Source organism: Protopterus annectens, chromosome 8.part0 (genome assembly GCF_019279795.1).
Source record: "Protopterus annectens isolate FY-2018-M chromosome 8.part0, PAN1.0, whole genome shotgun sequence".
NCBI lineage: Eukaryota > Metazoa > Chordata > Ceratodontiformes > Protopteridae > Protopterus > Protopterus annectens.
This window is the reverse complement of record NC_056741.1, coordinates 512,950,981-512,970,071: the sequence shown is the minus strand read 5'-3', so window position 1 is coordinate 512,970,071 and position 19,091 is coordinate 512,950,981.

Sequence of the window (19,091 nt, the reverse complement as noted above, 5' to 3'; positions counted from 1 at the left end):
TCAATTCTTTGGTCACTGCCCATGGACCAGTCGTAAGCAAGTCCTGGCTGTACCAATAAAACATTTTACCCTCCGTTTGCACTGCAAAGGTATCAATTTGTCGCTGTGCTTCCATACCTTGCATAGTCGGAACTATTGCTATACCAAATAGCTGCATAAGTTCTCTGCCCAAGAAGTTTACTTGGCATTTTGCAGAAACAACAATTTTGCTTTTCTGGGTCAATCCTGAAACAGGATCAGTTATTGCAATATTATGGGAGAAGGGCTCCTGATACAGCTGTCCATTAGCTGCTTTCACTAATATGTAATCAGGTGACTGAGTTCTCTGGCAGTTTGGAGGGATGTATAAGGGTCCGTGATGCCCCTGAGTCACACAAGAATCTGACTTCCCTCCCTTCTACCAGGAGTGTAACTTCTGGTTTCGTGTCTGCTAAATAGAGCTCTAAGCTCAATAAAGCTAAATCTAATATTTCATTTTCTTCACTATCCGTGACTTCCTGCACTTCCTCTATTTCTTCTGTCACATCTTCTACTCCCTCTTTCACATTCTCATTTGTCCTTTCTCTGCTATCCCCTTCTAGTGATTCCTGACTATCATATAGTCAGTCCTCACCCTCCTTGTCTTCCGTGGTTGCCTTCCTGTTTTTCTTGCAATCCCTTGCCAAGTGTCCCTTTTTACCGCATTTAAAACATTCACCCTTTTTCTTTCGCCCTTCAAAGTCCTCTGATTGTTGATCAGATTGTTTGTTTCCCTGGGCATTTCTCTTGCCCTTTTTCCTGGACTGTACTACATAAACTTCTGCTCCATCTTCTACTGAAAATACTTGGGCTTTCTTTTTCTTTTTGCTATTAAAATGCCTTTCAGCATGCCTAACATATTCAAGTAATGACTGTAACCTGCTTGTACGATGATCTACCATGTGCTTTGTGATAAAGCTGCTTATGGGTGCAATACTGCCTTTCAAAAATGCATTCTTTAACTGCTGCTCATATGGGGAATCGTGTGTCTGATCTTCAGGAACCTGCATTCCACAGTGGTTATTAAAACATTCTAATAGTCTGGCATAATATCTATCAGCAGTCTCGCCTTCTTGTTGGATGCATTGATTAATGCAAGTCCAGTCTGCCCTAGGCTTCCATTTCTCAGAGATTCGGTCTGTAAGACCTTTCACTCTGTTGTCTAATTCTGCACTGCTATGTGAGAGGGGCCTGAGTGCAGCATCATGGGGATTCCAGTCGCCACTAATCATGTGCCAATCTGGTCCCACAATTTGTCTGACTACTTTTTCTACCTCTTCTCCGTTTAAATAATAAATTAGCCTCATTCCTTGCAAATCTTCTAAAAACTTTCTAAAATTAACTTTTGCATGGGGAATTCCCTCAGTGGCTTTCTGGATGTCTTCCGGAGTCCAGGGTCTATACACTAGAATAGTTGGGTCCTGACCTTCTTGTCCTGCCTGAGAATTAGGCACTTCTATAAGTGGGCATATTTCTTCTTCACTCATAGATCGTGAATTCCTACCCATTTGATATAACTCAATGTCCCCCTTTGAGTTTCCTGCCCGTGTTCGAGACCTGGTCTCAATGGGATCTCTAATAAATGGTTTTGCTTTTGTAGTGTCTCTACTTATGGTAACAGCAGGATATCACAGGGGTGGACTAACTTGTTCACTTGCCTCATATTTTGGTAAGGGAGGCGGAGGGGCCAATGCTATTATTAAGTTATTATCCTCCTTATCTAAAAACATTGGTTTTGAATTATTATTCTTTTGTTCCCTGCGGTTTACTTCAACAATCCACCTGTGTGCCTGAGGAATTCCTAATTGACGTTGCTTTTTTACCTGACCTTTGGAATCGGTTTTAAGCTGTTTGACAAGCAAGGATTTTTCTAATTTACCATCAAATTCATACTTATTAACCCATTTTGAGTAGTATTTAACATTATCAGCACGCTGTGATTGCATGTATTTCGCATCTTCGGTTAACGGCGGATTTTGGGATCTTTTTGTGCAATTATTACCCATTCTGTTCTACCCTTTTAATCGTTATGTATCTCCTTATTTTTAACGTGGTACCACGGATTTTGTTATAGTCTCTTCAGAATGACTGCCTACCTGTTCTGTTTCCCTGATCTATGACAAGACAGTAATCTTTTTGTCACTGACTTGTATAAACAAAGTCTTAACAAAACCATACAAATCTAGTCCCTGATCTAAAACAGAAAAAAAAGGTAGATTCACCTTACCTGAGCCTTTGTGATTGATCACCTGGTTCGAGTAAACCCATCCTTCAGTCACAAATCAGAAAGTGGCTGGCCTCTTTTGTACGACAATTCAGGCAGAGGGCTTTTCAAATAAGAAGAACCGATGTGGTTTCTTCCCCGTACGGTTTCAAGCCATCTGGCCTGTCTGATCCGAGGCAAAGTGAGGATTTCCGGTCCGAAGGACCAATCTGTCAAAGGAAAAAAAACTTCAAAGACCAATACACATAAGGTTCAGTTAAAGCACATTTAATAACTTGCTGCAAGGAGACAAAAACATGTAAATACAGGATTTTGCCTAACTACTAACAGGAAGCATGCTATTCTTATACTGTTTTACAAGACATGGCCTCCTATGGCTGACGTAATCAAACACAACTTTCAGTATTGTTCTACAGCAGATGTTACTCAAATTTTCTGCTGACATGACTAGATTTATGAGAAACGTTTGAGAAAAACAACCTGGCCTTGGTGGGTACGAACCCGTTACAGGCTTCTATTGTACAGTGTTACATTTCAAGGTACTTTTCTAACTCAGATACAAGCAGATACTGATTGCAGTTCATATTTTCAAGCAGGCTTTCTTCTAATTATCTATAGCTTCTACAGCTGTGTATTTTCTAACAGCACAAAAGGAACTTCTTGTCTAAGTTTCATAACATTTATGCAAGTAGTATTGTTCTATTCATTATTTTCCTAACACAGGCAGAAATCATCTGCTTCTCAGTAAATTTCCACACATAAGCAAAGATTTTAGCTGACAAAACAAGGTCAGAAAGCATCTGCAGTTTGTACAGATTTATGCAGTATGAAATAGAATAAATGTGTTAACCCTTTTCAAGCTTTAAATGCACTAAGCATATTACTAATACACACATTAATATATATTTTTCCGACAATCATTATCAAACCCATTTTACAGTTGCAAGTGTAAGTTGTGACTTTTGTTAAACACATTGTATTTTAGATAACACATACTGGGCCAGATTCAGGAAGGCTTAGTGTAAGCCTCCGTGTAAGCCTCCCGATTCAGGAACAGCCCAAATCTCCGTGTAAGAGACAGCTAACACGTCTCTTACACGGACTGGGCGTGGAAATGCTCAATACCTCATTTGCAGCTTAAAGATATGCAAATGAGGTATTTGAGCGATCCACGAAGCTGAAACCAGTCCGTGGATCGCTCTGAGTACAACTGAGTACATTTCTGCAAAATTAAAAACAGAGCTATGTCAGCTCCAAATAAAGGGTGCATATGTTTCATGAAGCATGCCAATGGCCAAATATGTGGCCATTGGCATGAAAAAGTGTTGCAAAAATAAGTTATATAACTTTTTTTTTTCACGGGATTTCTGGGTTTAACTGCAGCGCACACCCGCGCAAACGGGGTGCGCTACCTAAAACTGAAAACCGAAGCTTATAAGCCCACAATTGTGGGATTTATGTATTACATGGAATGTTAATGGAGGGACTTGCAGACCAAAAACAATATGGCCTCCGTTTAGTGGTTGTCAAGGGGGGGAAGCTCCGTGTAAGACATGTAACTAGTCATTACTAGGCAATCCTATGTAAATGTGGGTTACAATACTGAATCACACTGCCACATAGGTAATGAGCACTTTCTGAGTAGTGTAAGAGTTAGAGAAGGGGGAGGAATAGAGTAAGAGGTAGGTGACATCACGGGGGGGAAGGATAGCAATAAATGTACCAGATTGGAGGGCAATGTAAGGTAAGAGAGGACAGACAGACATCAGGGAGGGAGGTGTGTCCCAACAGAACACTAGGAAAGTCAAGAAATTGAGGGTCTACGCTATCCCTACACTCAAAGTTTCTTGAAATACGTGCATGCGCGCGTGTAAGGCAGATTCAACATGTGGGAGCGTGTTGCAAACCGTTTACAACGGTTTGCGCGGGTGTGCACGTGTGGAAGGCAGTGTGCGCGCATTTTAACATGAATCAGCCAAGCTCACACCGTGTAAGGATGTGTGCGCGCGTGTAACACCGTGTAAGGATGTGTGCGCGCGTTTAAGTGACTGTGAGCGTGTTTAAGCTGGTGTGCACATTGCTCCTCCTCAGGAAACAGAGAGGAAACAGGAAACAACTAAAATACAGGGAAATTGCCAAAGGATACTGCTGGAGTTAATTGGTGGAAACAATTAGAAGCAGGCAATTACACAAGCAGACTAGAAGACCAACCCAGCACTTAAAACACTGCAAAGAGCAGTGCAGGCTGTTTCTCACAAGAGGTACTGCCAGAAACTAAGCTATCAGAATTGAAAACTGAAAAAAACTGAACTCAGAGCAGAAATGCTAGGGGCTGCCATAGCTATTATAATCAGGCATAGGCGAATTGCTGAGGGTGGTGACAATGCAGATGCTGACAGACAACCCAGAGTGAGGAGAAGGAGAAGAGTATACAGGCCCAGGGTCACCTACCATGGGTTACATGAGCTGGAGATAGTAGAGCGCTACAGAGTGGACAGAGACCTTCTGCAGCAGATTGTTGAGCTGTGCAGGCCACATCTCACACACAGAACCAACAGAGGGGAACCCATCCCAGTGGAAACCAAGGTATGTGTTGGCCTAAGAATACTAGCAACAGGTACCTTCCAGAGACCAACTGGTGATATGATGGGGATATCACAGGCATCAGCCTCCAGAGTACTGCACCAGTTCCTGGATGCCATGTCAGCACATGTCGGTGATCATATATATGTCCCTAATGACCATGAGGTTATGGCCAGCAATATGCGTCTCTTCCAGCAAATAGCGGGTTACCCTGAGGTGCTGGGTGCAATAGACTGCACGCACATACACATCAAAGCACCAGCCGGTGAGCGGGGTAGAGCCTACATTAACCGCAAGGGATACCCCTCCATCAACTGCCAGGTCATGTGTGATGCCCAGGGCATAATAATGAATGTGTGTGCTGGCTGCCCTGGGAGCTACCACGATTCCCATATCTGGCATCTGACGCAGCTGTACCAATCATTTGCCAATGGGGACTTCCCACACGGACACCTAGTGGGGGATGCAGGTTATGCACTTGAGCCGTGGCTGATGACATCCATCAGAAATGCACACACACCTGAACAGGAACGCCATAATGAGGCACACGCACAAACACGTAATGTCATAGAGCGTGTGTTTGGGCTGCTCAAGTCACGGTTCCGGTGTCTGGACACATCTGGTGGAGCCTTTCAGTACACACCAACTACATGTACCCAAATGATCATGATATGTGCTATGCTACATAATATGATCCTGCGGAAACAGCTGCAGCAGGACCAGCACAGGGCTGGGCCAAACATCCCCCCACTATTGCCAAGGCCACCACAGGCAGGAGGTGACTCGGAGGAGGAACAACCTGACCTTGTCCCAGTAGGCAGAAGGAGGCGTGCCCAGTATGCCCTGGCCTTGGCAAAGAGGCAACGCATAGCACATACACTTGGTCAGTAGGAACACTGGGACTGATACCCGCTCTGACTCACTCATACAGTAACAGGGATGCCTAACATGACACAACCTGCTTCCAAACATGTACAGAGAGTGTAGTATGAGCATCTGACAGAGGCGGCCCTGCAGCACCACCTGAGGCATGAATGCCATGTGTTAAGTAATGTAATATCATGTACCATATGCACACCTGAGGACCCCAACTAACATCCACCCTCAACAATCATAAACCACAAAAACACAAACCCACCTCATGGGTACCACAAGGGATAGGAACCTAGATGTAATGCTACCCAATGCCAGAAGTATAAACATCAAGATGTGTGCAGTGTAAACACACACAGTATAGAAAATGTAGATATCAGTGCTGTAATAGAAAACAGGGTCAAAGCCCACATCAGCACCCTGACACTACCAGGTCACACCTCATACAGTGATGTACATGTGCAAAAACATGGAACCAGATAAAAATGAGGGTGACTAGCAATAAATCTCAAGGATAACCACACACCCATGTTTGTACCACAACAAGAAGCAACATGGAATAGCCATGGTCAAAAACCAATGCTAAAACTGACTACTACTATATAGCTTGCTGCAGTCCACTGTCCTAATAGCAGGAACTGCCCCAGGCCTATGTTCATAGGTTCATAGGTTCATACTAGGCTATCTGCCCTAGGGCATTTATAAGCCTAGCCCAGAGTTTTGTGGCTTCTGCCACCCCTTCAATTTGATGGATAATATGCCCATTATTTTGCTGTGCCTCTGTCAAGCAGTGATACTGAGGTTATCCCTGGGGTATACCTGCAATCTCCAATCCATTGGTCAAGATCTCACTTGAACAAAGCCAGTGAGGTGCTCAGCCTCACATGTACCAGGATGTTGTTCCACAGCATAGGGACTCTCTGGGTGATGAATCTGTCCCTCCAGCACATCCTATTAATATCAGTGTTGAGGTTTAAGTCTCCTGCCTTTGTAGTCCTGATGGATGTAGAGGTCTTGAGGTGAAGCATGTTCATTAATTCTGGGATGGACATAGCCTTGTATGTCAGGCACAGGTCACCTCTGAGCAGATGGTAGCGACTGAATACAGCAGGAATTCCTTCAGTCGGGCAGCATAAGAAATATGTTTGAGACCCTTTCACCTCCTGTTGAGGAATTTGTGGGCCCATCCAATTGCCGCAGGTGTTGGGTCAGATACATTCTGAATGGGGCATTGTATGCAATCATTGGTCTGATGAGTGATGAGTACAGGGGAACAATGACCTCCCTGATCTAGATGTGAATCCCTGCATGATGAGGTGGCCAATGTAGAAGGTCTTCCAAACTACCCTGGCAATGTGAGTGTCAAACAAAAGGTTACTGTCAACCTGGGTGCCCAGGTCCCTGATAACCTCCTCTGTGCTTAGAGGATTGCCACCTAGATGGGAACTAGTGGTAACCTTGTTCTTCCTGAAGGGTATGGCTATGCATTGTTTAGTGTTTAATGTAAGGCCATGGCTCTGGCACCAGTTATCCATGTCTATGAGACCCTTCTGAAGGATGTCTGTGTCAGATGGGTTTCCAACTATGCTTCCCAGTTTGCAGTCATCTTCAAACTTTGTCAGCCATAATCCTCCTGTGTTTGCTCGTACTTCTGAAAAGTAGATGCTAAACAAATGTGGGCCCAGGACTGAGCCCTGTGGGACACCACTTGTGACAGCTCTGGAGTGTGACATGGCACCAGCAACTTTGACCCTGTGTGTGCTGTCACTTAGCCAGTTTGCAACCCATGCTGTGATGTATGGGTTCACAATTAAGCTGGTGATGTTTTCAATGATACCTGAGTGGGGATTGTGTCAAAAGCCTTTGCCAGGTCAAGGTAGGCTGTGTGGACTGCCTTGCCCACGTCAATGGCCTGGGTGACTGTCTTGAAAAAGTCAACCAAGTTTAAAAGGCATGATCTGCCCTTGACAAAGCCAAAGTGGATTGGATACAATGTCTGTAGGTCCCCTATGTCTTCATTTATAATTCCCATTATGATCCTCTCCATAGCTTAGCAGAACAGGCTTGTCAAGCTGATGGGATGGTAGTATCCGGGGTTGGTGGAGGCACCTCCTTTGTGAAGTGGGTCCACCATTGCCGTATGCCACTCCTTGGGCACATATCCTGAGGTGAGGCTAAGATTAAACAGCTGCCCTAACGCTCTATCTCGTAGTAGCTCCTTCCTTGTGTTGTAGAGCTTGTTTATGGTTAGGGTCCACCAGACTGGATTCTTGCCTGTGGTACAAAGAGTCTTTGTTTTGTCTGGGATTGCCTGATCCATGCAGTCCTGGAGGTGCTGGTAGAAGGCATTTGTAAGTGATACAGCGGCTTGGGTAATGGTGTCCGCTGGCTTGAGGGCCTTGAAAGAGACCACACCAGTCCTTAGAAATGTGAAGTCGGCATTTGAGAAGGTCTTTACTGTTTGTTTTTCTATCTGGGGTGTGTGTGGGATGTGGACTCCCACTGAGAGTAGTCCATGATCTAATCTCACCAATGATGGGTATACTTCTGGTGTTGAACAGTGTGACCCCATGTTCGTGATGATGAGTTCTAGTATGTTGTCTCCACTTGTGGGGATGGTGACCAGTTGTTCCATGGCATTTGAGTGTATGAACTCTTGGAACCTTTGTGTTACAGTGTTATGGCTTGCTTAGTGATCCCAGTCTATATGTGGATAGTTGGAATCACCCAGTAGGATGGTGTTAGGAGATACATTTATCCCCTGCAGTGTTTGCAGGATAGCTGTGTGAGGTACCTGAGTTTGAGAGGGTGGCATGTAACATGCTACAAACTGCAGAGCAGTCTTGCCTACGGTCACTGGTACCTGGATGGTCTCCGATGCATCGTGTGTTGCCACCAACCATGAGGTGAGGGTGTCCTTGATGAATATGGACACCCACCATCCTTCTTGGTGTTGTCCGGATTCTGGTGCCGGAACGCATGATATGAGGTAACACCCGATAGTGCCGGGGTGCTGTTAGAAGCTGTGAACCAGGTTTCAGGCACAGCACAGACATCAATGTGCTACAGACTGAGAAGGGCATACAGTGTGTGCAGCTTGAGGTTGAGACCTCTGGCATTGAGCAGCATTACCCTTAGTGCCTTTCCTTTACTGTGTTCTAGGGTGGTAGGTGTAAAATCTGAATCTTGCATAAAAAAGGCACAATGGGGGTGGCAAGAGCATCATCCGAAATCTGGAAGCCCAGGGGTGACAGGTGCAAGCCGTCCCTTGCAAATCACCGTGGCCTGTCCAGCATGTCATCCCAGGCAGACAGACATTGGACCCCCTTTGAATGACACCATAGTTTAAGCAAAATATTACAGCTGATCATCTTGTCTCTGTTTATGTGGCATCATACTTGGTGAAGGTAGGATACTGCTGAAGGTCAGTGTCACCACCTGCCTGGCCTACATAATCAGAGGGATCCTCTATGTCTCTTTCCATGTAGTCCAGGGAGGTACATTTCAGGTCATGCACACCAGCATGGATAACGACTGGGTCAGACTTGTACTTGCAGTTGAGTGACCTGAGTGCTTGCATTATGTGGTGGATTCCAGTGCCCGATAGGCAGCTTACTGTGACCTCCTCCATGCCGATCTGGTGAGCGGGACGTCAGTGTGTCTGACTATGGAGTCACCTATGACAAGTGTGTCTGGCATTGTGTTTGGCCTTAAGGGCTGTGACTGTTTGGCACACTGACTCTGTGGTCAATGTGTTGCATGTGCTGTGCCCTGTGGAGGCGGTTGTGTGAGTGTCTGCTGTGGTGGTCACTGCCGTTTTGGTAGAATTCTGATCAGAGCCTCCGAGTATGTCTCTGTGTGTCTATGTGTATGATCTTAAGTTGTGATAGTGCCATGTGAGACTGGATTTGTGATGTGTGTGGTTACCTTCACCTTCTCTCTGGTCTTGCTAGTCCTATGTTGAGAGAGCTCAGCCTCCACTTTGGCTATATAGTTGCATCTCTCACATGTATGTGTGTTTTATGGGAGAAGGAGAGGGTTGTCAGTGTACATGAGGCAAGTTTAACATTGCCTCAATATTCCCAGGTTCACCAGCTGAGCAGGAGAGGACACTAGCAACTGATCCCTAGACATGCTAGAAGGAATAGACAAAACGATGTTGGAATACAGGGAGATATCAAGCCCCCCAAACCACATCATAGTGTTTGATTGACAATACCTACACATACACCGGTGTTTCATAGTGTCATAGTCTACTACTAGGCTATCTGCCCTAGTGCATGTATAAGCCTAGCCATAGTGATGTGGATATTGCCACCCCTTATAGTGGTAATAAGTGTACAGAATAGATTCTGAATATTGTGCCTCTGACTTAGTAGTGACACATTATGACCCCTTATGTAATTGAATAACATGACTGTGCCTCTGTCTAGTCTGTGCCTCCGTCTCATATGCAGTTGTCCAGATGTCTCCTGAAGAGAGTCAGTGAGGGACTCTGTCAAACATGAACTGGGATACTCTGCTAGAGTGTGAGATGCCTCTGAGTTATGACTCTGTCCCTCCAGCATGTCCTATACATGTATGTGCTGAGGTTCAAATCCTCAGCTCTCATGGCTCTGGTGGATTTGGATTGCTTGCAGTGGAGCATGTCCACCAAATCCTGATTGGACATGGTCTTGTATGTCAGGCATAGGCCACCTGTAAGTATGCGGCATGACACTGAACAAAGCTGGATTTCCTCTATTCTGGAAGCATATGACATGTGTTGAAGAACCCTGATCTTCATGGTAGGTACTTTTGGGGTGTCTCCAGCTGTTGCAATTGCTGGGCGAGGTACATACCATATGGGGCTTTGTATTCAATCATGGGCCTGATAAGGGAGAAGGATAGTGGAACAATGACCTCCTATGATCTTGATGGAAAACCCTCCATGATAAGGTGGGCAAGATAGAAAGTCTTCCTAACCACCTTGGCAAGGGGGGTGTCAAAAGAGATGTCACTATCTACATGTGTCCCCAGGTGTCTGATTTGTTGTCTGTGCTCAGTGGGTTGCTGTCTATGTATTGATCTGTGGGTACTTTGTTCCCCCCAAAGGGGATGAATACACATCAGTTGCATTCAGTTTCAGGCCATGCGTCTGGCACCAGCTATCCGCCTTTGTGACGGCATTCTGTAGTATGTGTGTGCTGGCTGATGTATTCACTATGGTGCCTAGGTTGCAGTCATCTGCAAACTGTGTCAGCCACAACCCCCCTATGTTTGCTTTCACATCTGAAAAGTAAATACCAATTAAGAGGGGTCCCAGGACACATCCTTGTGGGACACCACCTGTGACTGGCTTCGAATCTGACAAGGCACCTGCAATGTTGACTTTATGGGTTCTGTTTCTTAGCCATTTTGCAACCTATCCTGCGACATATGCTGTTATATGTCAGCTGTTGAGCTTGGCTATGATGCCTGAGTGTGGTATTGTGTCACAGGTCTTAGCCAAGTGCAGGTAGGCTGTGTGGACTGCGTAGCCCTCATCGATGGCCCTACTGACAGTTTCATAGTAGTCAACTAGGTGCAAAAGGCAGGATCTGCCCTGTACAAAGCTGAACTAGGTGGGAACAAGGGTCTGTAGGTCAGTAATGTGTCTGTGTAAGAGCTCCATAATGACTCTTCCCATATCTTAGCAGACAAGGCTGGTTAAGCTTGTGTGGTGGTAGTTGCCATGGTCTGTGGAGGCATCTCCTTTGTGGAGTGGGACCACTGTTGCCGTATGCCAGTGTTCAGGTACATATCCTGTAGCAAGACTAAGGTTAAATAGCAGTTGTATATACGGGTCCAGCCTCTTCTGGAGTTCACATAGCATGCAACGGAGATACCAGCAGGTCCCATGGATGCTGTGTACTTGTCTTTGCTGAGTGCGGCTCTCACATGGACATCCAAGATGACAGTGAGGTTACATACAGCAGTGATAACTATCTTCTTTTGGGGGTGAGGGAGGGGTAAATCGCACTGAAGCTGTCCCGGAATGTTGCCAATATCTGTCAGGTCACTGGAATATATGTTGTTGTGTACCAACTCTGAGCATATCTGAGGGTTCACAACCAGGTGTCTGACATAACTGAAGAAAGCAGTGTGGTTACCTTCATTGTCTTTGGTGATTTATGTCCCCAGGTTGACCTTGCATGTCTTTATGAGATAATGTAGCTTTCTACTAGTGCTGATCACAGCTGTCTTTTGGAGATGTAGCTCTGTCTTGCATTAGTAACCCTCATCTGTCATACAGTTTGTTTATGGCTGGGGTCCACCAGACAGGACACTTTCCCTTTGTGGAGAGGGTCCTGTTTTTATTTGTGATTGCATGGTCCATGCTGTCTGACATCTAGCTAAGGGGAGGTCATTGTGGTTCTGCAGTTATCTTTCATCGGCATTAGAAATGACCACAACAGCCCCTGTGGGGTGTACCTCATGCAGACACATCCAGCACCTGTAAAGTCCACAACAGTACCTCACCAGGAGTATGACAGAGCTGGAACACATGTAATGTGTAGCCTGATTAAACAGAGTGCAGCTCCACACACTGCCATGCTGTCCACCCAGATGCAAGCTGTGCCTGATGTAGAAAGCCATGTCCAAGCTGGAATCAATGCACATGCTGCATCTTGTACAATCTGAATGGCAGGGAGCTATGCACATGAGGGACCTGAACCCCAGCACTGACATATTCAGGACAGGCTGTGCTGCATTATCCAAAACACAGATGCCACCCCCACGCATGAGTAAACTACCAGTACAGGTTTTCCATAGAGACACTCGTTGAGCCCCCTCAACAGGAATCCTAATGAGTGGATGGGAGATGGGAGGTTTACCCTGGGTATCAATGTTATGTCACAGGTAGACAGAGGCACAGTATACTAAACAAGGCATATGTCATGGCAAACTACACTTACAATGTGCTGATGGACAAACACACTCTCCGACTAGCATTAGAAATGGCCTAGGGCACATCGGTAGTGTTTGCCAATGTACACCCATGTTGTGGAATACACAACTGATGTTGGATGAGGCTGTTGTAAGTAGTTCACATCTGAACATAATGCAACATGGTCAGATAGGTTCATAGGTACATAGGTTTATACTAGGCTATCTTCCCTAAGGCAGGTATAAGCCTAGCACAGAGTTCATTGGCATACACCACCCCTTATATGGAAACAGTACTGTGCCCATTATTATGTCATGCCTCTCTCCAGCAGTGACACAGTGACGATCCCCGGGTTAAACGTATGACCTTCCATCCACAGGTCAAGCTACCTCTTGAACACAGCCAGGAAGGTGCTCTGCCTCACATGGACCAGGGTTGTATTCCACAGCATAGGGAGTCTCCGGGTGATAACTCCATCCCTCCAACATGTCCAACGTACATCCCTGCTAAGGTGTACATCACCTGCACTAGTGGTTCAGGTGGATCTGCCGATTCTGAGGTGGAGCATGTCCATTAATCCCTGTTTGGACATGGCCTCGCATGTCAGGCACATGTCACCTCTAAGCAGACGGTATGTGAGTGAATAGAGTGGGAGTGTCTTCAATCTGGCAGCATATGACAGCTGTTGGGGTTCCATGATCCTTTAGGTGGGGGACATTCAGGGTGTCTCCAATTGCTGTAGATGTTGGGTGACATACAGCCAGAATAGGGCATTCTACTCGATCACCAGTCTGATAAGTGAAGAGTACAGGGGAACAATGACCCACTAGATCTGGATGTGAATCCCATCCTGATCAGGTGGGCAATGTAGAAGGTCTTTCTAGCCACCTTAGCAACGTGAGTCTCAGAAGATCGGCGACTGTCAACCTGGGTCCCCAGGTCCATGATAACCTCCTCTGTGCTTAGAGGATTGCCACCTATATGGTAGCTTGGGGTTACCTTGCTTTTCCTCAAGGGTATGTCTACACATGTTGTGCACTTTGACTTCAGGCCATGGCCCAGGCACCAGCTATCAGTTACTGTGAGTCCCTTCTGAAGGATATCCGTGTCTGATGCACTGTCCACTATGGCGCCCAGTGTGCAGTCATCTGCAAACATTGTCATCCAAAGTCCTCCCATGTTGGCCTGTACTTCTGGGAAGTACATGACAAACAATGGGGTCCAAGGACTGAGCCCTGTGTGACACCACCTGTGACCAGCCTGAAGTCTAACATAGTGCCAGCAACTCTAACCCTGTGGGTCCCATCCTTAAGCCAGTTTGCAACCCATCTTGTGACATATGGGTTTACATTTCAGTTGTTAGGGTTTTCCACAATACCTGAGTGGGGTATTGTGTTGAAAGTGTTTGCAAGGCCAAGGTAGGCTGTATGGACTGCCTTTCCCCAACAATGGCCTAAGTGACTGTTTTGAAGATGTCAACCCAGTACAAAAGGCATGATCTGCCCTTGACCAAGCCAAAATGGGATGGGTACAATGTCTGCATGTCCCCCATATCTTTGTTTATGAGCTCAATTATGATCCTCACCATAGCTTTGCAGACTAGACTTGTTAAGCTTATGGGGCAGTACTTACCAGGGTCTGTAGAGGCACCGCCTTTGTGCAGATGTGCACAACTGGACCCTAACCAGGCTGTTGTGCACACTATGGAAATGTAAAGCGGTGATAGGACTAAAGCCCAGGATACTGACCACCACAGTGAAAGTACTGAAACACTACACTATACAGTGCTATAGTGTTAGGTCAGTATGAACGGATGTTGACAATTGTGTGCAAAGTATCCCATGCAAAACCTGCAGGCACAGTATACTCCCTGTTTTGTTCACACAAAAGCATTCGGACAGTAACTACACAACATGGCACAGAACACACAACCATAAGCTGGAGGTATTTGTTGAAGGTCACACTCATCCACAAATGTGATGGGCTGCAGAGTTCAACATATGTAAAGCCCACACTGGGCATGCTCACACACTTAGATAAATGAGACATCTTTCACACAACATGCCATGGGAAGGCTGAACTGGGCATGCTCACACACTTGGTCCAAATGTTACTCCTAGCAACTGTGAAAACACACCAGAGGATGCTCATTCCCCTTTCTAGACACTGATCATGTAAGCACCCTATAAGTATATCGGAGAAAAGGAATCTCTCAATAATCCGAATAGCACGCTCCGCTAATGTGTCAGTCTCAAGTGTCATAACATAGTTAGGTAGGGGTTTGAATCCAGCAGGTGGCATGTGTGCATGAAGGGGGGGGGGTAAGTGTGTATGAAAGAAACATCCCTTTTGGCAACTAGGAAAACACACCACAGGATGATCATTCCACTTTCTAAACTCTGATGATGTCAGCACCCTTTAAGTATATCAGGGGAAAGGTGGTCTCCTAGTAATGCGAATAGCACGCTGTGCTAATGCGTTCGTCTCTAATGTCATAACGTAGTTAGGTAGGGGTTTGAATCCAGCAGGTGGCAAGTGTGTGTGAAGGGGGGTAAATGAGTGTGTATGAAAGAAACATCCCTTTTGGCAACTGGGAAAACACACCACAGGATGATCATTCCACTTTCTACACTCTGATGATGTCAGCACCCTATAAGTATATCAGGGGAAACGTAGTCTCCCAGTAATGCGAATAGCGCGCTGTGCTAATGCGTCCATCTTTAGTGTCATAACATAGTTAGGTAGGGGTTTGAATTCAGCAGGGGGTGTGTGTGACTGGATGTAAGTGTGTATGAAAGAAACATCCCTTTTGGCAACTGGGAAAACACACCACAGGATGATCATTCCACTTTCTAAACTCTGATGATGTCAGCACCCTATAAGTATATCAGGGGAAAGGAAGTCTCCCGGTAATGCGAATAGCGCGCTGTGCTAATGCGTCCATCTTTAGTGTCATAACATAGTTAAGTAGGGGTTTGAATCCAGCAAGTGGCAAGTGTGTGTGAAGGGGGGTAAGTGTGTATGAAAAAAACATCCCTTTTGGCAACTGGGAAAACACACCATGGGATGATCATTCCACTTTCTAAACTCTGATGATGTCAGCACCCTATAAGTATATCAGGGGAAAGGAAGTCACTCAGTAATGCGAGTAACGCGCTGTGCTAATGCGTCTGTCGTTAGTGTCATAACATAATTAGGTAGGGGTTTAAATCCAGCAGGTGGCAAGTGTGTGCGAAGGGGGATAAGTGTGTGTGTAACTGTGTATGAAAAAAACATCCCTTTTGGCAACTGGGAAAACACACCACAGGATGATCATTCCACTTTCTAAACTCTGATGATGTCAGCACCCTATAAGTATATCAGAGGAAAAGAAGTCTCCCAGTAATGCAAATAGCGTGCTGCGCTAATGCGTCCATCTCTAGTGTCATATCATAGTTAGGTAGGAGTTTGAATCCAGCAAGTGTGTGCGAAGGGGGGGGGGTAAGTGTGTATGATTGATATATCCATTTTGGCAACTGGGAAAACACACTACAGGATGCACATACCCCTTTCTAAACGATATCACAATTATGTATGGCTTTTGATTACAGACATGCCACGTGTTTTGCACACACAGAATGCCCATGTGTGTAGGTTGTCACTCACAATAATGCATGACATTGATTAAACCAGTTATGGCAATGCACACATGATGTATGTGTGTATCAAATACACATATGTACCTGTGACCTTCAATAGTTACCATGTGTGATGCCTGCCACATGTGAATACATGGTATTTGCACAGGGTAACATTATGACCATGGTCTTCTGTGCAGGTGCAGCATGTGGGATGTGTATATACAGTGTGAGATGTAGATGCTATCAGCCTAGTAGTGAGGGATGCACACCTGGTCTGGGGCATATAGTCTACATGTTGTTGATGTACAGGAGCTGCATGTTTTCACCTGTTGTGGGAGTGGTAAGACAGTATTCCATAGCAATGCAGTGACTGCATGCTAAGAACCATTCAGCTAGGGTGTTGTAGCTACACTAATTCATTAGCATTCAGTAAGTTGTCAGAATCCCTGGTGAGGGTCTGATGCCAACCAAGGTCAGGGGTCTACCAGCCTGTGTCACTTGCTCAGTGATCCCTTCCATGTTCCCTATCATGTATCCCAGTGAGGGACATCCCACATCAGCTGTGGTGGCATGGACAATGACTGAGTCATATGTGTCCATGCATCTGACTGACTTGTATGTTTGTGTTATGTGGTGAACCATAGTGCCCCATGAGCATATCACTGTGGCCTACACCTTTTCCAGCCTGGTGAGCATTGTCTCACTGTACTGGACAATAAAAGTACCTAACACAACTGCGGCAGTAGTGTTGTATAGCTGTACAGACTGTGCTTGTTTGACACACAGGATTTGTGTGCTATGTGTTATGCGTGCTGTGTGCAGGCCTAATGTATGCCTGTGTGCCAGCTGCAGAGATGTCTGCCAGTCATGCAGGATGCTATCCTTAGGCTTCACAACTGACCTGTTGTGTTTCCATGCTTGTATTGCTGTCCGTGTAGGTCCACATCAGATTGGTATTGCTGTCACTGTAGTATTCCATGCCACCAGACAGGTTATGCCAGTACTGGGCTCAGAGTGCTTAGTCCACAGTTTGGTCATGTGTTTCCATCTCATACATGTGATGTACATCCATGGGTAGGGGATAGGGTTGACTGTGTACATGTGGCAGCTATGACATTACTACATGACACACATATTCCACAACTGTACCATAGAGGTGACTGACAACTGACCTTTGCACATGCTACCATAGTATTGAGTTTACATTGGTGATTAACAGCACATAGGGACAATGGTGATAAAGATACATAGGTCCATAGGTTCGTACAGGGATGTCTGCCCAGGGCATATATCCACCTAGCCAGAATGTGTGTGCCTTTCAACATGCATTGTGAATCTGTCTTGCTATGCCCTTTTCCAAGGTTAGTATACTGTGCCTCTGTCTCACAGTGACACATAAGTGATACCCAGGGTAACCCTACAATGTCACATCCTGTCATTAATATCACTCTTGAAGATAGTCACTGAGTCAGTCTGCCTAACCTCTATTGGGATAATATTCAGGAATGAAGGGAGCCTCTGAGTTGTGAATGTGCCCCTCCAGCATGTCCTATGTATATCACTCCTGAGGTTCAAGTATTTCCAGCGTGTATCCTGGTGGGATCTGGATATTCTGAGATGCAGCATGGCCATTAAGTGAGGGTATGACCTGGCCTTCTATGTCAGGCACAGATTGCCTATGAAGAGGCAGTATGTCACTAAGTAGAGCTGCTGTTACTTTAACCAGTCAGTATGTGGCATCTGTTTGAGCCCTTTGATCCCCTTGTCGAGGTACATATGTGGTATCTCCAGTTGCTGCAGGTGTCTGGTAAGGTGCATGCCGACAGGTTCATCATAGTCAATTATGGGCATGATGAGGGATGAGTAAAGGGGCACAATGTCCTCCCTGATCTACATGTGGATCCCATGATGATGTGGCCCATATAACATGCTTACCTAACCACTTTGTCCATGTTGTTGTCAAATGGTAGAATGCTATCAACCTGTGTACCCCAAGGTCCATAATTCCTTCGTCTGCACTTAATGGATTAACACATATGTGGTACGTTGTGGTCACTTTGTGTTTGACAAGGGGATGACTATACGCTTTCTGTCATTCACGTTGAGGCCATGGCTGTGGCACAAGTCGTGTGTTTGCAAGAGTCCCTTTTGGAGGGTGCATGTGTTAGCTGGTGAGTTGATTATGGTGTCCGGTTTGCAGTCACCTGCGACTTGCTGAGCCACAGTACTTCCATGTTGGCCTGTACCTATGATAAATATATAATGAAGATGACACTCCCAGGGCTGTGCCTTGTGGGACACCACTTGTACCAGGTTGGAGGCTGACATGGCTCCAGCAATTCTACCATGTGTGTTCTGCCCTTGAGCTACTGTGCAATACCCATAGTGACATAGGGGTTAATATGTACACTGGTGAGCTTCCCTGGAATGCACAACTGGGGTATTGTATCCAAGGCTTATGCAAGGTTCAGGTAGGCTGTGTAGACCTCCTTCCCCTTGACAGTGGCCTTGGTGGCTGTTTCAAAGAAATCAAACAGGTTGGAGAGGCAGGATTTGCCATTGACAAAGCCAAACTGTGTATGGTGACATGTCTGTAGGTCCACAATATCTAGATATGTGAGGTTCATGATGATCCTTACCATAGCTTTGCAGACAAAGCTAGTCAGACATATGGGTCGAGTAGTGTCCAGGATCCGTGAAGGCACCACCTGAATGTTGAGGGACCACTGTTGCTGTATGCCACTCTCTGGCCACATATTGTGTATTAAGGCTGGGATTGAACAGTGGTGTTATGTCTGGGTGTAGCTCTTCTCGTGGTTCATGTAGGACACAGCCTGGGACACTGTCTGGTCCCATTGATGCA